Here is a 24,155-nt window from a genome sequence, read left to right on the forward strand (position 1 = left end):
TTTGAGACAACTTATCTATCATTGCATTCAGGAAGTTTGGACAAAGATTCCATGAGTGGATATGGGATAACTAGTACAACCACCTTAAAAATATAAATGTGGTTGATATAGTTGAAAGCTTTATAAATATAACAAAAATATTATTACCAATGTACACATTTACCTCATTAACCATGTGTAAAAAGGTTATGGGTCAACTTTAACTTAAGAAAAAAAAAATTAATTTGAGAAAAGGAAAAGAATTATACATTTTGTTGTAAAATGGATCATTTTGATAAATGAAATTTGCTTATACATTATTTTCCCCATCTAATTAGAATGTGAACCTATTACAATGGAATAATCTCAAATCGGTAGGAAATTGATGGGAAGGGAGCCACATGGCATGAATCTAATTTTTGAAATTTATTGAAAGTCAATGCAACCTACAAACTTTGTAACAAACTATAACAGTTGATAAACATTAAGGCTCGTTATATGTTGAATATATTCCCTTGAGAATCAATCTAACCAATTAAAAAAAAAATTCAACATCCTCATCCACCTTAAGTTGAAATAAGAAACCTTTGAAATTATGTTTTTAATTTTTGAAAATAGATATTCAAACCACATGAAATTTTTTATTATTATTATTATTATTATTATTATTATTATTATTATTATTATTATTATTAATCTTTTTTAATTAAATATAAAAATAAAATATGCTAATTATATTAATTTTTTAGTTAATTATAAAATTAAAATATAACACATATTGAAAATTATATTAACCTTTTTTAATTAAATATAAAATTAGAATGTGTTAATTGTATTAAATTTTTAATTAATTATAAAATTAAAATATAACATTGTGAAAAGTTAAAATATTTTTAACTAATTTTTAAGTATTTAATTTAATATATGTTTATTTGAAATTTATATTAAAAATTACATAAAAGTAATAAATTAAAGATAATTTGATTTGAAAACAATTACAATATGCATATCACATTCTAAAATATAATAAATAAATAGATAAAAATTATTATTTTTGGTTGGCCTAAGTCACTCACAGGGATTTGAATTTTGAATCGCATTCTTTTATATAATACTTCATAGCAAGATGATTCTCAATTGAGTTACAATCCATGGGCTAATTTTTTTTTTTTTAATATTTGAAAAGTTTTAAATTACTTCAACTAAAACTTTGATGTAAATATGCAAGAATTTAGATACAATATAATGAGGAAAAAAATTAAAAATATTATATATTATATCAAAACTATACATAAATAAATCCAAAAAAAATAAAATACAAATTCTTCAATATACGCATTTTAAACGTTCATTTTTCCTTTCTAGATGAAAAGTCAAGTTTGATTCTTGCATATGTTTTATACTCACATTTCAATTTTCTTTTCACTATTGAAAAAACATACCAAAGAGATAAATAACAACAATTTAATTATTTCTTAGATAATATTTTAATATTTAAATTTTTTCTTATTGTAAAAAAAACTTTCTACTAATATTGTAAAAAAAATACAAAATGTAGTTTTTATTGTTAGGTATTAATATTTTGGTAAATATTTTTGTCTAGTAATTATAAAACCATGAAGGCATTACTAAGAAACCAAGTAATATTAGTAACTGATATCATTTCAAACTAGGGAATAAAGACTATGTGATTTATCTTCCTCACTTAATAGAGATATATATAAATAAATTATGAAGGAGGTTGAAAGAGTACCTCTAGCATAAACTTTAACTTAACCTAAAAATCCGTTGTCATTCCCCTATAGTCACCCACATTATAGGTTGACTTAGCGCACCCAGATGGCGTCACTATAGGTTTGCAGTGCATCGTGACTCATTTCATCTCATCGATTTTCTCAATCTGAAACTATGTGATTCCATACTACACCTCACTTTTTATATTTCACGATTATTAAAATTCATAAGTTTAACACTTATTGAAGTATGTAGATAATCATTCCATACAATTATGCTTAACATAACCAATATGCAAATGATATTAATGAAAGTAATCTTATAGAAACAACAACCCAACTGGCCTAAGAGTTGTCAAATATTCAAATGTATTACAGCCAAGTGAACTCTACTCTTGTATAGTAATTTAAAAATTATAAGAGCACACAATTCATACAAACCTATCCCCAAATTTCCTATTTGATTTAGTGCTATTGATTGCAACTTTGGCATAGATCAAAATCATTTCACTTGATAGAAATAGTAAGTACTCTTGTATGCATGCAATGTATGAAGAGTTAAGTTAAGTGAAGGAAAGCAAGTTAAGTCTAATATTAGAACTCAAGTGAGTCAAAGTTAAAACGTTAATTCCTTGTCAAGAAAAGCTAAGTTAAGGAAAAGAAAATTGTTGATTTATATTAAAGTGAAGTTAGAAAAGTTTAGTTAAAGCGTCAAGTCATAGTTTTCATTAGGAAAAGAAAGTTAGAGTCTGCGTGATTCCATATTTAAAAAAATTAGTGCTTATATACTCATGGTTGGGTCATTATAACATGAAGTAAGAAGAGAACATAGTTGCCACTCAATGGATGTATGTGAGAGAATAATTAATGAATAGAATTTCTTTATTCAAACAGAAGCTTGTGTACTTATTTGTCTTGTGTTTGCATGTTTATCTCTGCCTCTAAATAACAAGTGGTATCAAAGAAAGGTTTAGCAAGGTTTCAAAGAACCAAAGGAGTTAAGAAGGTCATGAGCTACTTCCACTAAGAGCCTTGGTTATTGTGAGTAGCCCACAAATCAAAGTTTGCATCCATTGGTCCATAAGTAGAAACTAGAGCTTGTTGAGAGTTTGTAAACCCAACTACTAAAAGATTAGGGTGAGTAGCCTATAGAGCCACCACCATATCAAGAGGAAAGATCCACTGCCACTGACCAAAGAAGGAGTCTCCACCATAAGTTGTAGCCATGAGCCTCCATAAGAATCTACATAGAAGAGCTTAGCAAAGTTGCTAGTAGTTGTTGGGAGCCATCGTTAAAGTGAAGGTTAAAATGTTTAGTTTTAAAGATAATCAAGTGTATGTGATATTCATTTCTAGAATGTTGACACAATAAGGAAATAAGGCAAAAGACAAAAGAAATACGATAGTCATGGGTAACAAAGCAAGGTTTAAGAAAACCGAGAAAATAAATCGAAAGAAAGAGCCAAAGTATTTCGAAGAGATCATAGAGGTTATTTCCAAGTTGAGGCATCTAAAAGAAAAGTGGATAAAGTATAACAATTCAAGGATGAATGGATCAGGATAGAACTGGTAACACCTTCAAAATTTACTGGTAAAAAAAATAATTTTTGGGAACTGTCAAAATGAAAATTTTCTTCAATGTAAAGAGTTGATTAAGTATCAGTCTAATAACGCATATGCTGAAGTATGTGTTGCGTTAGTATTAGATCTTATAAAACATGCATTGTATCATAATTCCTTGTGCAATATAGAAAAAGCTACGTCTTCCCAGGAAGCATGGAAGACATTGGAAGTATAATTTGGTATAAAGGAAAGTGACATGAAGCAGCAAATTTTGTTATAGCCTATTGAAGAATAAATAGAAAGTCAACTGTAGGTCTGAGAGTAAATGAGAAAGAATCTAGGAGGAAAACAGAGCTTGGAGAATCCCACTCAAATGTGGATGATGGTAATAAAGGCTATAAAAGTGAAATCCATCATGAAAAAAATGCATATGACATAGAAAAGATTGTGGAGTGAGAAGTTGAAGCCTCTATGTGTGAAGTAGAGAAAAATCATATACATGCTCGAGAACCCCACTATAAAATAGATGTTGAAGATGATGGTGAATTCCACTATGACAAGACACATGTGGATGATGACTGCAAAGTGAATTGTGAATTCGTGAATCCAACAATAGACCTTGTTGATGATGGTGAATCTTCCAATAAAGAAGTGAATAACACGTGTGATCTAGTTGGAATGAGTGTAGCTGATGATGACCTCTTTACATTAGAGTTTGAGGAATTTAAGTTTGAGAATAACAAAGACAATTTTTCATATGAAGTAATGGTTTGTAGAGCTGAAAGTGCATCTCTCATGAATCCAGCAACAAATGATGAATTTGGTGAAGTTGAAATTGTTAATGAGCACATGCATGCTCAGATATCTCACCACAAAGTGGATGAAAATTATGTTGATGAAATTTGTGGTATCTTTTTTGAAACAAGGACTAATTGTGGAAATATGGAAAGTGCCATGTTTTATGAAGAATTGAAGGTTGAAGCTACCACTATAGCATCAAGTTATGAAGCAATAGTTAGAATTTCTCATGAAGCAATGCATGATCTAGCAACAATTGATTATTAAGAAGAGTATAAAGTGATTCATGAGTTTTTTATGAGAATATCCACTAACAAAATAATATTGGAAGATAGCCTCAATGCAGTTGAAGAGGCAGAGAAGAAAGAAGAAGGAGAGAAATCTCTCACTGCAAAGCATAATGAAGATGTTTTTGTTGAAAAATGTGCAACAAGAAATGCTAAATTTAGAATGTGCTAAAAATAGAAGTCCTAAAAATAGAATGTCTAAAAATAGCAGTTTGGCCAGTGAGGTCATTGGCCACATTGGGTGAGAGGTGAAACTGCTAAAAATAGAAAGTTCTAAAAATAGCATTTCTGGGTCCCTTCCTATTTATAGCAGTCCCTAGTCTATCTATAGGAAGTAAAATTAATTTTGGTCTTAACAACAGTTGGAAGTATTAATTAATTAATTCAGTTGAGTTAATTAGTTAAGAAAATTTGAATTTGAAGTCTTTGTGAGCATGCACATGAGTTGTCCCACTGATTGAGGAATTTATTCTTAATTTCCTCCACTGATTGAGAGAATAAGTATGAGTTCTATAATGAGAGAATCAATTGACTTAGTTCTAACTAGTCAAGTCTAGTTAGATTATTTTAACAAGTTGTTAAAATAATAAAATATAGTTTGTTAATGCTTGCATGTGTGTGACAACTATTATTTTAGATAAATAAGGATTCACTCATGGATAACTGTTGCATGTCAGTTCTGTCAGAGACAAAGTTGAGATCAGATGTGGGACAATGTACTATCAGATGCTTAGCTATTTCTAGTAAGTAGTTTTTGCATGGTTGAGGAACTAGTGTTCTCAAGGAATACGTAGTTGGACCATTGGTTGTTTTTGGTATGTTGGAATTAATAGCATATGATTTTGCTATTATTTCCTAAGAAAACTACGTAAGGGCCATAGGGAAAGCCTATATAAACAAGGCTTGGGTGGTTCATGAGATATATCTTCATATCTTCATAGTTCATTGAGAACTGAATAGCTTGAGAGCTGATTCTTTTTGTATTGTGAAGAGGATTTCCACTTGATTGATAATACATGGTTGGGGTTTTTTGTTGGTGCTTTCCCCTAGATATATCTTGTGTTATGTGTGATTATTTCTCTTGATCAGTTATGCATGTTTCTACTTGATGTTTCTCATGAATTAGATTATGCATCTGCTTAATGTTTTGTAGAAGTAGAACAAGTATTATGCTTTAGGACATTGCATATATTGGTTTGTTCTACAGGTGAAATTTCTACATGGTATCGAAGCAAAGGTGATCAAGCAAGAAAAATATACTAGGAGGAGAAATTCAAAGTTTATTATTCGAGATATAGATCTCAAGTTCTTATCATATCTATTTCATCAATGGTGTTCTATGGTTTGAGGCTTGAGTATGCCCTTGATGGCAACTCAAACTATATAGCTTGGAAGGATCACATGGAGGCAGTTTTGGAAGATAATGGCCGTAAGGATTTCATTGATCAAGAAATTCCTAAGCCTATTAACAAGACTGAGCAGGTGGAATGGAGGAAGTGTGTGGCTAGAGCTAGGAGAATTCTCTTGGAGGGAGTGTGAGATCACATTGTCTCGAGCCTCCATGGGAAGGAGACTCCACATGCAATGTGGAAAACATTGAAATATTTATATCAAAATAGCAGTGATCAGAGGAAGCTGGCACTGAAGGACAAACTTCGAAAGATCAAGTGTGAAAGGGATCAGACAATCTCTATGTATCTGACGATGCTCATCACATGCAGGGATGAGCTTGCAAGTGTAGGGGTTGTGACATAGGATGGGGATATGGTGAGTCTAGCAGTCCTTGGCCTTCCTAAGAGCTGGCATAGCTACCAGGACTCAATGAATGGAAGGGAGAAACTGCCAGATTGGGAACGACTATGGTCAGATTTGATGCAGGAGGAGATCAGACGAAGCACCAGAGATAGTTCTTCATCTATGCATGATGAGGAGAACTGTGCCTTAGTGAGTGAGGTGAAGAAGGGGAAGGAGAAGGTTTCTCTTTCTGAATCCAGTTCTTCCAATGACGGGAAAAAGGTTGACAAATCAAAAGTGCGATGCTTTCATTGTCATGAGGTGGGCCATTATGCTGCAAATTGTCCACGGATGAAATCAAAGAAGGGATCCGGGGAAGGATCTTAAGGTGAGGCACTTGCTTCACAATTTGAGTTCGATTTCACACTCTTCGCATGCATGGTTTCATCCATGGTGGGAAGTGGTTGGTTTCTTGACAGTGGAGCTTCTTTCCACATGACTGGCGATAAGAGTTTGTTTAGTACTTTGGAGGAGAAAGATCTCCAGATACTCATAGTGATGGGTAATGATGAGAAGTATAGTGTCTCAGGTGTAGGCACGGTTATTTTTCAGAGGGAGCATGGAGCTTGCCTTGCCTTGATCGATGTCAAGTATGTACTAGGGATGAAAAGAAACTTGGTGTCGATCGCAATGCTGGATGATAGAGGCTATGATGTAGTCTTCAGTAAGGGAAAGGTTTTCCTTAGACACATCATCACTAAACAGGTGAAGCAGATTGGTTCATGGGTCAAGAACCTGTATGCTCTTAAGGTTCAAGATGCATGTAAAGCCTTGAGTAGCAAGGCAACTGATGGAGACTTGGTGGTTGAGAGGGAGGGTATGTTACCTCTCAACATGTAGCACCAGAAGAAGTCTCAGATGATTGTGGAGGAGCCACGATTGGTGCAACAACTTTAGGAGGTTGTGGATCACCCACAATAGGGGAAGATGAGAGGAGATCGAGTAGAGACATCTGCTCATTCAGAGACCTCTAGTAGGGGGAAACTCCGAGCCAGGTGGGTAGAGGGATCACATGCAACCATACCTCCAGGTAGGAGGTGGGGAGATATAGAGTGATCATCCCAAGGAGGAGGGGCAGGATCCTTGAGGTACCCAACCTCTTAGATGAGACCTTGCTACAGGAGCCTCGATGCGGAGTAGCAGGAACTGATTGATTGGGTAGAGACAGATGTGGATGGAGTGGAAGAAAGAGCAATAGTGCAGGGAATCCCAAGACAATGCATAACTAGCAGGCTACAACAATGTGAGAGGAACAAGTATTTTGCATAGTGCTAGGTGGCACTGAGAGGTGTGCAATGGTGCGAGATGCATGGAGATGCTACAGTAGCGCAGATGTCAAAGAGGGAGCACTTGTGAACAGCAGGTAGAGCTTCAGCATCAGAGTATGTTCCTAGCCCAACAGAGTGGTCAGTTGGGAGTGTTTTTGTTCCAAGTGTTGTTGGAGCAAGTGGACCGGGTAGATGTGTTGCATGCAGAACATTCCAGAGTTACAGGATCAAGTTCGAGAGGAAGCCTTTCTTGTTGAGAGGGAGTGTTGAAAAATGTGCAACAAGAAATGCTAAATTTAGAATGTGCTAAAAATAGAAGTCCTAAAAATAGCATGTCTAAAAATAGCAGTTTGGCCAGTGAGGTCATTGGCCACATTGGGTGAGAGGTGAAACTGCTAAAAATAGAAAGTTCTAAAAATAGCATTTCTGGGTCCCTTCCTATTTATAGTAGTCCCTAGTCTATCTATAGGAAGTAAAATTAATTTTGGTCTTAACAGCAGTTGGAAATATTAATTAATTAATTCAGTTGAGTTAATTAGTTAAGGAAATTCGAATTTGAAGTATTTGTGAGCATGCACATGAGTTGTCCCACTGATTGAGGAATTTATCCTTAATTTCCTCCATTGATTAAGGGAATAAGTATGAGTTCTATAATGATAGAATTAGTTGACTTAGTTCTAACTAGTCAAGTCCAGTTAGATTATTTTAACAAGTTGTTAAAATAATAAAATATAGTTTGTTAATGCTTGCATGCATGTGACAACTATTATTTTAGATAACTGAGGATTCACTCATGGATAACTGTTGCATGCCGGTTCTGTTAGAGACCCCGTTGAGATTAGATGTGTGACAATGTATTATCAGATGCTTAACTATTTCTAGTAAGTAGTTTTTGCATGGTTGAGGAACTAGTGTTCTCAAGGAATACATAGTTGGACCATTGGTTGTTTTTGGCATGTTGGAATTAATAGCATATGCTTTTGCTATTATTTCCTAAGCAAACTATGTAAGGACCATAGGGAAAGCCTATATAAACAGGGCTTGGGTGGTTCATGAGATATATCTTCATATCTTTATAGTTCATTGAGAACTGAATAGCTTGAGAGCTGATTCTTTTTGTATTGTGAAGAGGATTTCCACTTGATTGATAATACATGGTTGGGGTTTTATGCTGGTGCTTTCCCCTAGATATATCTTGTGTTATGTGTGATTATTTCTCTCGATCAGTTATGCATGTTTCTACTTGATGTTGCTCATGAATTTGATTATGCTTTTGCTTAATGTTTTGTAGAAGTAGAACAAGTATTATGCTTTAGGACATTGCATATATCGGTTTGTTCTACAGGTGAAATTTCTACAGTTTTTAACATTGATTTTTGGGTGTGCAAGTAGACAACACAACGATCGAGTTACAGTTTTAGCTGAAAGAGAATATGAATAAAAAGATGTATGAAAGGGCATGGAAGTTTCTAAAGGTGAAGAAGAAAGCATTAAAACAACCTTTCAAGGATGGAGTCAATAAGAGATCAAATTCTACCATCAAGAATTATGGCAGAGAAAGAAGATTAGAAATATGAAGCAAAAGAAGCATGGAAAAGTTCATAGTTTGAAGATGAAGTGTTTTGGTAGTAGTCCATCAATGAACAAATATTTCAAGAGGAGGCTATAGAAGATAGGTTCTGAAATCTTAAAGATTTTTTTAGAACAAATATAAAAGATTTCAAATAAAAATTGCAGTAGAGGCAAGTGAAGAAATATGGAGCTTGCATCAAGAAAGTGCAACTGAAAATGTAGCAGTTTCACGGGTATATAATATGGAAGAAATGAAAACTAAAAAATTCCATTGTAAAATTGTTTTGCGTCAATTTTTTATTGCAAGTGTAGCATACATGGTTGAGTCATATGGTCGTAATTAAGGGGGAGTTTTAGAAATAGTAATTACTCCTATTTGAATGCAATGCATGAAGAGTAGAGTTAAGGAAAGAAATTAGAGTCTAATATTAGAAGTCAAGCGAGCCAAAGTTAGAAGGTTAATGCTTTGTCTAGAAAAGATAAGTCAAGAAAAAGACAAATGTTGAGTTAAGTTAAAGGAAAATTAGAATAGTTTAGTTAAATCATGAAATATCAGTTTACATGAGGAAAGGAAAGTTAGAGTTTGCATGATTCCATATTTAAAATTTGCAGTGTTTATAGACATGTGGTTGGGCCATTGTAATGTGAAGCAAGAAGAGATAATAATTGTAGCTCAGTGGATGTGTATGAGAGAATAATTAATGAAAAGAAATTATTTATTAAAGCATAAGCTTGTGTATTTCTTTGTCTTGTGTTTGTATGCTTTTATTTGCCTCTAAATAACAAAAACTTATGTCCCTACACTTTGTCATGTAAGAAAATCATGTCAAGACTTGAGAAATGACCCACCCAATCATGTTATACATTGGGTCATGACTTGTCCTATGGATGCTTGTTTGCAAAAGGAGACCCTTCACGGGTCCTTTAATGCAATTTCTACTCACAAGTCTACAAGATATATTGGATGACTATATGGATGATTCTCAAATTATGTCAATAGATTAGCTTGATTGTGTGGATATTTGTCTTCCACACTACGTTATTTATCTTTACTAGACATATTAACTATATGAAAGATGGATCTTTTATTTCCCCATGGTATCTTGGTTTCTCTTGGTGTTGGGTTGTGTTATATTCTTTCCACGTAGTTAATAGGGGGTTTGAAGGGCACCTGTAACCCCACTTTATGGAGTCTAGGGCAGCACCCCATAAAATTTTGGTTTTGGACCCTATGTTAGCTTGGGCGGACCCACCTGAAGCGATGGTTTTCTGTCCATGGAATTGGACGCGATGGTTTTCGGTCCATGGTATTAGACACGATGGTTTTCGGTCCATAGTATTGGATGCTTCGACATGTATAAATATGTATTGTAACATTGAAAGGAACATAATGAAAAATCAAGTTGGTAGTCCCGGTTTTGGGATCCAGGGGAAAATCTCTGTGTATATGTGTTTTATGTGTTATGATCTCGCATTGTTTATTTTCTGTGTTTTAGAATTCGTATGTAGGTAATTTCTATACAGGGTTAAAACCTACATTTGGTATCAGAGTTGTTTTGACTTCAAGGGGACGCCTTTATTGTTGAGGGGTTTCGCTCGGGCCTATGGTAGACCCTGTTCAGTGGGAGATCTGCGAGATCGATTATGGTGGTGAAAGAAGATGGCGAGCAGTGGAAAGATAGAGATCGAGAAATTTAATGGTTAGAGTTTTGGGTTGTGGAAACTCAAGATGGAGGATCTGCTGGTTGATAAAGACCAGTGGATCATGGTAGATGTGGCTACTAAACCAATGGGAGTGTCCGATGAAGAATGGAAGAAGTTGGATCGGAAGGCAAAGAGCACAATATGATTGTGTGTCTCAGATTTATTATTGCTGAATGTATCAGGGGAAGTTACGACGAAGGCTTTGTGGGACAAGTTAGGGACTTTGTACCAATCTAAGTCTCTGATGAATAAACTGTTCCTGCCAAGAAAGTTGTATAACCTGAGGATGAAAGATGGAGACTCGGTGATAGAGCATCTGAATGCATTTAATACTGTGGTAAGTTAGTTAGCATCTGTTGATATTAAAATTTCAAATGAAGATAAGAGCATCAGTTTGTTGTGTTCTCTACCAGATTCGTGGGATGGTCTGGTTATTGCAATATGTAGCAATTGAACTGCCTTGCATTTTGATGAAATAGTCTCATCCTTGGTGATGGAGGAGATGAGACGGAAGAATATGGAGATCCAAAATGGTGATGCCTTGTCTGTACAAGGGCGGACCCATAACAGAAACAAAAATAAGTCATTGAGTGGGAGATCTAAATATAAAGGGAGATCTAAATCTCCAGGAAAAACTATAAAGGTGGTGTGCTGGAAATGTGGAAAGGAAGGGCACTACGAAAGGGACTTTAAATCTAAAGCTCTTGACAAAGGAAAGGGATCTGATGAGGCTCCTTCTACAGAGGAAAAAACCACCTCAGATGAAGGTGGGGATGTGTAATTGGCTTCTTCAAGTACACATGTAGATCATGAAGCATGATGGATTGACTCAAGTGCATCCTTTCACTTCACTCCCCATAGAGAGTGGTTCTGCGAGTATCAGAAATATGATGGTGGTGATTTCTTCTTGGGTGATGATAGGAAGGCTAGAATCATTGGTTGCAGAAAAGTAAAGTTAAAGTTGCAAGGTGGAAGGGTTGGAACGCTTCCAGGTGTTCTACATATTCCTGCATTAGCTAGAAATCTGATTTCTGTTAGCAAGCTGGATGATGTAGGTGTAAAAACAGTGTTCGAGAAGGATACCTACAAGATGGTTTGGGGAGCACTAGTATTGACGTGGGGAGTTCAGACTGGAACTCTGTACAAGCTACAAGGTAGCATTGTTATTGATGGGTGTAATAGTTCTGTGGTTCTTGAAAGTGGAGCAGAAAATCTAGTGGTCTCTGGAGAGAAGATCATGCTGTGGCATCAAAGGCTTGGACATATTGTTGAAAAGGACCTTTGGATACTTCATGGTAAAGGTATGGTAGAAGGTATGAGTAATAGCTCTCTGGATTTTGATTTCTGTGAAAATTGTGTATATGGGAAGCAAAATTGGGTTTGTTTCCCCTTTGGTAGTAAGAGGGTGAAACAGATATTAGAAATTGTACACAGTGATGTGTTTGGACCTGTGAAGGTTCCATCACTGGGTACGTCTGTGTACTATGTATCATTTATAGATGACTTCTCAAGGAATACATGGATATATTTCCTTAAGAAGAAATTTGAAGTCTTTGACAGGTTTAAAGAATTTAAGGCTTTGGTGGAAAACCAGACAGAGAAGAAGATAAAGGTGCTGAGGACAGATAATGGTGGAGAGTTTTGCAGTAAGGAATTTTTAGAATTCTGTAAGAAGCGTGGTATAGCACGGTAGAAGACTACTCCATATACGCCTCAGCAAAATGGAGTTGTAAAAAGAATGAATAAGACTTTTATGGAAAGGGCAAGAAGCATGCTCAGTGGTTCTGAGTTAGGACAAGAATTCTGGGCAGAGGCAGTGGATACTGCATGTTACCTGGTCAACAGGTCACCTTCAGCAGCGTTGGAGGATAAGACTCCACAAGAGGTATAGACTAGTAAGAAACCCTCTCTTTCACATCTGAGGGTATTTGGATGTGATGCATATGTACATGTTCCAAAGGAGAAACGAACCAAGTTGGATAGTAAATCTGAAAAGTGCATCTTTATTGGGTATAAGGATGGTTTAAAGGGTTATAAGCTTCGGAACCCAATCACACGGAAGGTTGTGTACAACCAAGATGTGGTGTTCAGAGAGGTGAAAGATGTTATTAAACATGAAGTCCAATGAAAGGAACCTGAGAAGATAGAGTTTGAGCTAAAGGAGTAAGAATCAAACTCTACAACAGAGGAGGAATCAGGAGATGAAGAGCCACACACTCCAACTATGAGAAGATCAGTTCGAGAAAGAAGGCAGCCTGAAAGGTATAGTCCATCTGCTTTCTATTCAAATTTTGCTTTATATATTATTGATGATGATCCTAGAACTGTGAAGGAAGTAGTAGATTCAGAGGATGGAAAACTCTAGAAAGAGGCCATGGTTGATGAAATGGCATCTTTGCACAAAAATGAAGCTTGGGATCTGGTTGAGTTGTTGGCTGGAAGGAAACCCATTGGCAGCAAATGGGTGTTCAAAAAGAAGACAAATGCAAAAGGAAATGTGGAGAAATACAAAGCTCGGTTGGTAGCAAAAGGTTATTCCTAGGTGCCGAGAATTGATTTTGGTGATATTTTTTCTCCTGTTGCCAAGGTGACTTCTATTAGATTACTTTTATCTATTGTTGTTGCTTTTGATTTTGAGGTAGAATAGATGGATGTGAAGACAACATTTCTTCACGGGGATCTAGAAGAGGAAATCTACATGAAGCAACTTGAAGGCTCTGCAGCGAAGGGTAAAAAAGAACTGGTATGCAAGTTAAAGAAGTTCCTGTATGGATTAAAATAATCACCAAGGATGTGGTATCAGAAATTTGATACATTTATACGGGGACTTGGCTTCACCAAAAGCAAAGCAGATCACTGTGTGTATTTTAAATTAATTGGTGACCGTGTTATTTATCTGGTCTTGTATGTGGATGATATGTTTCCGGTTGGAAATGACAAAGAAATTATCCAGGATTTGAAGACCCAATTGTCCTCCAAATTCGACATGAAAGATCTTGGTGCTACAAACTATATTTTGGGCATGGAAATTAAAAGAGATCGAGTAGAGAGGAAGCTCTGGTTAAACCAGAGGAAGTATATCGAGACAATAATGTAGATGTTTAATATGCAGGATAGTAAACCGGTGAAGGTTCCTATTCTTGTAGGTGTGAGGTTATTTGCTGAACAATGTCCCAAGACATAAGAAGATGAAGAGGACATGTCCTGTGTTCCATATGCAAGTGCAATTGGTAGCCTGATGTATGCAATGGTCTGTACTAGACCAGACATTGCACATGCAGTGGGAGTATTGAGCAAGTTTATGTCAAAATGAGGAAATGAGCATTGGACAACAGTGAAGCAGGTTTTAGGTATTTGTGTGGCACTAGTGATTATGGTTTGTGCTACCAAGGAAGACTAGGATTGGATAGAGTGTTGGATATTTGTGACTTTGTTGATGTAGGCTGGGTTGGATATCTGGATCAGAGAAGATCTACAAGTGGGTATGTGTTTAACCTATTTGAAGGTAGTGTCAGTTGGATGAGTAAGAAATAATCTATAGTGGCACTATCAACTACAAAGGCAGAATACATGGCAGCCACTCATGCAAGCAAGGAAGTAGTTTGGTTGCAGAGATTGTGTTCAAGTATGGGGTTAGTACATGAATCTATGAGGATAGACTGTGATAGCCAAAGTGCAATTTTCCTAGAAAAGAACCTTGCATATCATTCAAAGAAAAAGCCCATTCATGTTTAGTATCACTTTGTGAGGGATATGATAGAAGAAAAAAAGGTGTTACTGGTAAAGGTGGACACTTTGAAGAATACTGTGGATGCATTGACAAAATCTGTGAGCTCTGAGAAGTTCTTTAGTGTAGAGAGACAATGGGCATTTCAGGGCTGGGAAAATGACTAAGCTCTGTTGTGGCCCTTGTGGAAAGAAAACAACAAGTGGGATAATGTTGGGTTGTGTTATATTCTTTCCACATAGTTAACAGGGGGTTCGAAGGGCACTCGTAACCCCACTTTATGGGGTCCGGGGCAGCGCCCCGGAAAATTTTGGTTTTGGACCCTATGTTAGGTTGGGCGGACCCACCTATGGTTTTGTGCATGATTTTCGCACATGTTTTTTGTACGCGATGGTTTTCGGTCCATGGTATTGGATGCTTCGGCATGTATAAATATGTATTGTAACATTGACAGGAACATAATGAAAAATCAAGCTGGTAGTCCCAGTTTTGGGATCCAGGGAAAAATCTTTGTGTATATGTGTTTTATGTGTTATGATCTCGCATTGTTTATTTTCTGTGTTTTAGAATTTGTATGCAGGTAATTTCTGTATGGGGTTAAAACCTACACTTGGATGGACTTTAAATGGCATTTTTTGTGTTGTTACCACTCAAACTAGTAAGGATCCTAGGAGGGGATCCTAAAGGGTGGCTACTAGGTCAAGGGAAAAAATGGAGTGATACCATGTTGTCGCCTTGGCTAAGGATTTGTACTCTTTATGGACTTTTACTGATGGAAGGAGACCTGTTATATTAAGGACCACAATAATGAATATATCAATGATAGAGTGAAAGGTGAACCCCAAAAGCCTATTCATAAGAGAGGCTCAAATATGTGGCTTTCTTTCTTAGAAAGAAAGGTGAAAAGCTCTCTAGGAAGGGCTAGGATTTGAAGATATGTCTTGTAAAAGAGATTAATAGACCTCAAAATCCTTGTGGAAACTTTGTTACTAAATGGTCTTTGAAGATATGGCTTTGATAAGAAGTGGGATGACAAGGGACCAGGTGGACCCAAAATTAGGTAAATGGGTTGGAATTTATCAATCAGTGATATGCTTGACCTAATTGAGGAGGAGAAAGGGATCAAAGGAGAAATTTTCTTTGATATTGATGCAATGATCCCAATGAGATCACTAGCCAAAGGAAACCAAAGGCAAGAATCAATCTCGGAGCTAAGGCTTGAAATATCTCAAGATACCATTGTTATAATTTCATGAATTTTGGAGGGCACCTAGGAGACATGCCAATGCAAAAGATTGAACTTTTTTATGGATGAATCATGAGAAAATTTATGCCCTAAATGACTTATGGAAGCTAGGCCTAGAAAATATAAGAAGGTGAGTGAAATAAGATTTTAATGTGATCACCTATGGAAGGATTAATGCCTAATCCTTTTGGAGAGATGGAGTCAAGGAACAATTTATAGCTTGAAATAGATTCATCTGGTCAAGGAGGCCTTTAAATAACTTCACATGGCATTTAAGGGCATGTTAGAATCAACATTAAGGTATTTTCACTTCAAATTTTCAATATTCGATGACTTATCATGATAAATTTGACACAAATTATCTCTAATAACATTCACTCATTCATACATGGCCCATGACATGATGCAACGCTATAAAATATCAAATTTCCATAATTTCACATAAGAAAAGAAGCAAATTTCAGTGTAGTATAGAAAAAATCCCAACAACATGCATGTGAAAAAAGTAAATAACAAGAATAGCATTAAAAAGGAACTTACATGGAAAAAGAGTATATCCAATCACCAAGATATGCCAATAGAGAAGTTCCAAGGAAAAATGAAAGAGATATAAAAATCAAAATTCTTCCATTCATCCCAACTTGTCCTCCAGAAAGGATAGCGAAATTCTCACAAGAGGAGATAACCCAATCAAAGTGATGATGAGAGAATGAATCAACTCTCATGCATTTATACAATGTCTAATGAGTTAGATTTAGCTAATTTAGCCTAATTGGGCCCCTAAAATAAAATGATGTGCATAATAACAATATTTTTGGTGACACGCCCACCAAATAGCTCAATAATACATGATAAGCCTCTCAAGAGGGTTGAATGATAAAAAAAAAGTGAGTTTTTCAGTCTTTGAGGAGACGTAATGAAGTCCAAGGGGTGCCATGATGTAGAAATGGACTCCTAAAATAGTGGAAAAGGGGTTTGCCCCTTGTTTTCCAAGCAAGAACTCATGGTGCTCCCAAGTGGGTATGGGGGTACAAGGGCACCCTCATGTGTCTGCAAAGGGGACCCTGTATAGGGATACCAATCCCTAAATAGAGATCCACCTTCAATCCTACCTAATATCCAATGCATCCCCTTGCCCTCTAATACAAAAAAATCATTATAATAATCAATTAAAGGAGCTTACAAGTCATGGAATCAATGAAAAAGATGAAAAATATTGATGTGAAATTTCACTTTCAATAATGGTGAGGTCAATAAATAAGTACATTTCTAGAATACTAGGTGAAGAGGTCCAATGATCAATAAGTGATCATCTTGGCATCGATACTTTGTAGAGATACTAGTCAAATATGGTATCACTAAATTTTGAAACTTCTACAATGTTAATGAGTTAAACTGCCTTGGGAAAAAGGACTTCTACAAAGTACAAGATGGAACAAAAGGACTTCTAAGACATAGAATATTGTTCCATTTCCCTAGCCACATTCCAATGAAAAATTCTATATTATAAAAATGTCAGACATCATACCTTTTCTAAGATAATGATAAGAAATCTACATTTTATGGGTTTCAAAACAACATGTTGAAACATTTGATAGGATGTTGCATGCAAATATATAACATTCTAGAGACACATAACTTTATTCTCTCTCCTAATGTGAGATCGACAAGTGTCCAACAAATACTAAGTTAGCCCTTTGTTGTAGCAGTGACAAACACCCTCCAAAATTTTTCCTTAGCTTCATTTTGGAGCCTCCCTACCAACCTTCACAGCAGCATGTCTTGCTTCGTCAAGTACACAAGCTCCAGTGATTTTCTTGCAGAAAGATAGCCTGTCGATCAAACCTTGATGCATTCCCCTCACAAGTTGTTCATCCAGACTTGGTCCAGCAATAGGCTGAACAACTCCTTCAAGAATTTGCACAAATCTAGAGGGAAACCAGACTTCCCTCTAGAAATTGTGCAATCTTGACTGGCAGCCTGTTGGGCCCCAGAATTGCACAATTTTGTTGAGCAAGCTTCACCTAGAAAATTGCGCAATCCTTCCCAACCGTGTTGCTCAGCCAAAAATTTGCGCAAATCTGGGTAGCGGTCAGCTGCTCTGCCCAGAATTTGTACAAATCTGGGTAGCAGTCACATGCTCTGCCCAAAAATTGCGCAAATCTTCTGAGCAGCCAGCATAGCTATCATATAGAAATGCACATTTACTGATGCAGGAGCATTGAGCCCAAGGAAAATCATTGTAAATAGTAGACATAGGGGGTCATGCATTTTAGGAATTAGTTTCCTAAGTTCCAAGTCAAGGAAATATTTAAGTGTGATTTAATTAGATATTCTCAAAATAAATAAATGAGAACATAGGAATTAGGGAGAGATTTTAGGCATAAAAGGAATTGATGTGGACCATTAAGCGATAAGGAGGCTTTCTTGTTTTAAAACAGGGAAAAGATAGAATAAAGCCTCAAGAGGGTTTTTGCCATGTATGCATGCATGTAAAAGCTTTAGGCTTTTGATCGGACCTCAAGGATCTGATTCAATGTTTATTATATATATGTATGTAAGCCTACGGGCAAGGGGGAGGCCACTAGTGTTGATAATCGGGCCTGTGAGAGAGGGGGCCACTAATGAGGAAAATTAGGCCTCTGTGTGTGTGTGCATGAGACCAAAGTCTCTCAATGTAAATTTATGCTTTCATATTAATATATGCAGAGTTTCCTGACTATGTCAGAACATAGGAAGTGTGTGTTCTGTGATTGTTTATGATGTGAAATGGTAGGGTGGAAATAATTTTAAGCAACCACGCTCGAGGGTGAAGCACAGAGAGAGAGGAGCAGGTGCCGGAAGCATTATTCCTTGGAAAGCTTCTTTCCCCGTGTATCTGAATTAAGGGCTTTTTGTTAATATATATATGCATGTATCAGACAGCTTATTTTACTGTGTATCGAAAGTGTTAAATCTGCTTTATTTTCCTGCTGGAGGTGTGATTGAAGCTTTGGGGTCGTTTCCTTTTCATAAGCGGCGTACGCTGGCTATCTAATTCATTTTACAAATCCCTATGGATAGTCCTGTTTACACAGAGGATTCGTGATATTTCCATACGCAGAACATTGTTCCGGACATGAAATTGTATTAAGATTGGTTCATACCCATATCGGGTCCAAACCAAATATCGCATCGGAGGAGTGTAGAGGAGTGGCTGCCTTTGGAACCGCCGAAGTGTAAGCTCTAACGTTCCAGAGCCAAAATATTACAAAGCGCAGCTCAAAGGGGCGTCGGGTCTGCAGGACCGATTACACTATAGACCCACCGAAGGAATCGTCGATATCCCGGACCTGAAGTCATTATAGGAAGGGGCATAAGAGGTGTTGGGTCTGCGACTATCGCATATATATAATATATAATATATGCGACTATCGCATCAGAGGAAAGGAAGGGGAGTTGAGTGCGGAGCTGTGATGGCCGATAGTCGGACCCGCCGATATTTATACAGGCAGGCATATAGTGTTTGAAATCCGCATGAGCAGGAATTACATGGTTCCTGTGTATTAACATATGTGGAGCCGCGGGGCTTTAAAGCTCTACTAATTAATAAAAGCGGGTGTGTGGTGGATTCTGATGGTTATAAAGGCACCGATAAAGGGATGACTCTATTTTAATGTAAGTCCATTGTTTGTAGGCTTATAGCCTAGAGTGCTTCCGATAAGGCTTGTGGGCTATAAACCACAGGTCAAGGGTTGAGATTTATTTACGAAAGGGGATTTTGGCCTATAACCAAGATCTCTTTTCATCATTTTCTCCTAGAATTTGAGCAACATCCTACATGTGTAGCTGAGTTGACCGGTTCCCTCCGGGACTGAGCAAAATGACTTGCATGCATGGGTTGCTTCTCCCAAGGTAGCATGCAAAGGCATCCCTTATTTCAGGGATCTATTTTTGGTAGTTGGAGGTTACATGCAAGGATCATTTCAAAAACCTCCCACCAAGTGTCACTTTCCCTAGATTTGTGGCATGCACGTCACAACCTCGATTTTATCAAAACTCATCAACCGGATGCTGCAGAGCTCATTCCTCACATCAACTTTGCAGCTATGACATCCCACATCACATCTACAAGTTGTAGGCACATTCAGCTCAATTGTTTTCGGGTAAGCCCGCTTTCCATGTCTTGTGTTTTTGGCACTTTTTGTGTTTCGCTTCATATAAACGTTGTTTAGCTTGATTTTAGTGAGAGGTTGCTGTCGTTTTGATACATACTAGCTTGTACTAGCACTATTTCGATTTTCATTAACATCTCACTATTGTCACATGCATGAAACTTTTTTTCACGAACGATCGCCGATTCAATGACTCGCCTCACCCACATGCATGTTGTTCCATTTTCTGAATTTTTCATTCACCATTTTCATGCATGATCAATCACTTATGCTTAAACTCACTATCGCCATGCATTCACATTCACATTCGCTTTCAGTTGCCTGTCAACAAGTCTGGGCAGCCTTGGCCTGGACTCTACCTTCACCGAGACAACATTGCGCAATTTGGGTAAGGAAGGCTCTATCTTCCTCTCTATAAATCCACATTTTTGCCTAGGCACTGTCCTTCAAGACTGTTTTGTGCATTTTTGATGGACAGTGACTACTGGCCCAGAAAATTGCACAACACAGTCACTGAGCCTACAACCATTTCTAACTGAGATTGCGCATTCACAATTCCAGCAGTCATCAACAAGGATGGACTGTGGATTATATAGTTCCAGTAGTCATTCAGCCTCCTAGCAACCCAGACTGTGCCTTGCGTAGTCTTGGCAGTCAATCTCTCGACCTCCCGGTGGAAATTTCACAACCTTCATGATCAGTCACATAGGGTATGTTGCAAGTCAGTTCTCAAGTTCATTTTGGTTTCTGACAACAGATTGCTTGCCATGAGTGTTTCCATGTCTCTAGGTATCGTTCATCTTCCTCTCAGCAGTACAGATACAATGGTTTCCAAGAGAGCAGAATCGAAGATACCATTCATATCACACTTCGAGATGCAGTTGATCAAGTGTCTATGGACTTTCCTACCCATGAAGACATCAAGTTGTTCATAGACAAGGACATCAATATATGATAGTAGCAACATCACAGCAAGCAACATCATAAGCAGTAGCTGAAGGCAGCATACTGAATGCAATGAACGCAAGAGGAAGGTTGTTGACAACACAAAGGCAGAACAAAGTTGCAAGCTCAAGTAGATCCACTTGTGAATGAAAGCAACTTTAGAGACTCAGGCTATGAGGTGATGACGTGACATGGAGATCGCGTGAAGACAGAGAATAGAATAGAGAAGGAGTTGCATGTGCTGAAGCAGAAACTCAATGAAGAGCATGAGCTACACAATCAAGCGAATAAATTGCAGCAGGAACATGTACAATAGGGGGTGAAACATGCACTCACAGACGAAACTGCACTTGTACAAGTTAAAGATCCATCCCATCAGCGGGCACGAAGTAGACATTGTGAGCAGTGTTGTTGATCGCATGCAAGGGAATGTGGCAGCATGCATGACATTGTGCGCATGCATGCGATCCCACCCATTCATCACACTCACGAAGGCAAAGACAAGAAGCAAGTCTGACTAGAGCTAAACATGTAGTTTATAGTTGATGCACATGACCACTACCACACAATGGAAGATCAGCATGGAAACTATGCATCAGTGTATTGTCAGCTCATCTGCACTCAAAAGGATCATGCACATGCTAGGAGACAAGTCGGATGGAGGAGCCATACCAATGCACTTGGATGCAATAGAGGAAAGAGTTCGCTTCAGCAAGATGTCACCGTTGAGCACATACACACCATCACAGATCACCAAGCTTGGCATCAGCTCACCACCTTCACCATCACAAGCATGTCAAAGAGTTGGTCTCACCACAATGGAGCAAGTGTCAGTGATTTCTTGCATGACTTGCTCAAGCCATTTTGTCTCACATGAGCACATGTGCATTGTAATGTAATGTCTTGTCAAGTGGAAGTTCAAGTGTTGATAGTTGAATGTAACAGTCATAGAGTAGATGAAGAGTCATGAGGGTAGATGAACTGTCACAAAGGGGAATTTCAAGGGTCACCCCACCCTTCGCTATAAATAGAACCTCATAACTCATTGTAAAGGCTTTTGTTCAGCCAAGCTTCCGATAAGACTATCTTGGAGAGAGCTTGGACAATATTGTAACGAGCCTTGGCTTCTCCACTGTGCAGAGCTAGAACATCTCTTTGGAGGAGCTGGTGGTTGTGGATGTAACGATCCACTATTGGAACTAGTGGATGGACATGTATGTATTGTATGACTGGAACTTACACTTTTTAATATAATAGTGCAAGCATGTTTCATGCATATGTTGTATTGTATTTTATGTTATTTGGTTTACTCTAGATGATATATGTATTGTTTGCTTACGCATGCATGTATGGACTATTTTGTATAAGTATGTATGAATCTTTTTTAAATGTGTTGTTGGTTTAACCATCACTTTAGATTGCTTGCTAACTTGCTTTCTAGCTTGTGATGCATCTTCGCTCATGTGCTCCCTTCCAAGCTGAGTACTATTATAGGTTTCCAAGGGGTGCACTCACCTCACCCTCGATGTGTTAGAATCTCTCATGCAGCTTCCTTGTCTTACTGCATCTGTCACACCCTTGCTACCAATAGAATTATCTTACTTGTCTCTGTGCGAAGTCATGGTCAAGGCATTACCATACGACCCACTGTTGGGACTCCTACACCAAACGATCTAAGGTTTAATTGGGACTTCTTATGGGGGAGATCCCCTGACATGTTGGTGGATCCAGCACCATCAAAATTTATGGCACTAGAATGAGGGCTAGATGACAAATTGTGTCCTCTCATCACGTTTTGAACCTTTGCATATCTTTCATGGATTCTTTCACTCTTCTCCCTCCACGATGTTTTTCGAATGGTGAAGATGTCACCATCACAAGGCAGTTTTTCGATCTCTTTTCCACTTACATGTATGATGGTGAAGGTGAAGTGGCCTGGCCTGAGTTCTTACATGACTTTATTTCCATGCTTCATGAGGAAGATGGGTGTTCTGACGAACAGTCTAGCTTGTTGCTTTCATACACACTTTGCGAATCTCCACTTCGATGGTTGTGTAGCCTATTGGCTGACAATGTGCACTCACTTGAGCACTTCTGTGATCTCATTGAAGACACTTTCTATCTTTTTTTATCTAGACCATCTTGACCAAAAACTATTACAACAACGGAAGGCTCTGCATGAATCGATTATGGAGTTTTGGCAGCGCTTCCATGACTTACAGTTTCAAGCTCCGAGGAGCCAGATGAAATTTTTTCTATCTTTGGGACCGATTTGAGTATTGTGTTAAGAAATCTACTTGTCCCAAGAAGAAGTTTGAAATCAAGCCTCATTCAACATTCTTTAGTGATGGAGCTGTGCAATCTCAGACGGATGTGGTCACTGTCACAAGTGATTGTCCGCCATCCACTCATCAAACATATCCACCAATATCGAATGATGTTGAGGATCATGCTCAGACACTTGTTCAGCTTTCACATCCTCCCAACATCACTTCACTTAATTTTCGCACAGATTTGGTTGTGAAGCCATCAAGTTCTCGTATGCATTCTCTTCCATAACCTCTGTCTTTGCACTCGGTTGTTCCTCCGGATGATATTGTCTTGTGTTCTTCCATTCTAGACTCTACACTTGTTGTGAATGAGGAACAAGTCATTGATGGAGTTGGTGTTGCACAACCAACATGCACTGTCATTCATGAAGAGTATGAGTGGGAGTTTGAGCATCAACACTTGGCAAAGGATGAATCCCTTCCATCGGAGCCTCCTTCGTTCTTTCTTGACATCTTTGGTGAACCTGCCATCCACGATTTCACATGTGTATCTCCATCCACATTGTTGATCACTCACTGGACACACGGGTGTTGGTCCATCATTCAACAATGGAGAGGATAAGTTATTCACTGAAAATCCACTTGATCTTTCATCTATCTTTCCTAGAAAAACAGAGGATGAATTTGTATGCTTTTCATCTACCCCTCTGTTTGATTCATTTGATCATGAGGGTGTTGATGAAATCATTGATTTTTCTGATTTTGGCAGTCGTGATCCATTTTCTTCCATATTTGATCATGATCATGACCCTATCATAGTTTATTTTTCGAAGTCACTAGTCTATGATGAGCTATCTAACGATGAAGTTGAAACACCCAAGACTATCAAGGCACTTCAGCCTGAGCTGATGGTTATGTCAGGTCCTCACTCTCTTGGGGTTAGGCTCACTTCCAATCAGGAAACTATTCAATCACCCAAGGCTCCTCATCACTCATCTATATGCATTGAAGATCAATCTCACACACAAATCATGCTTCCTCCACTCGAACTGCACGATCCTATCTCTCATGCATTGGAGGAATCTTACATTTCAAGCACGTGTGCACGATGCAAG

This window comes from Pinus tabuliformis, chromosome 3_2 (assembly GCF_031772625.1).
Source record: "Pinus tabuliformis cultivar Carrire ecotype Pingquan chromosome 3_2, CPIR1, whole genome shotgun sequence".
Taxonomy (NCBI): domain Eukaryota; kingdom Viridiplantae; phylum Streptophyta; class Pinopsida; order Pinales; family Pinaceae; genus Pinus; species Pinus tabuliformis.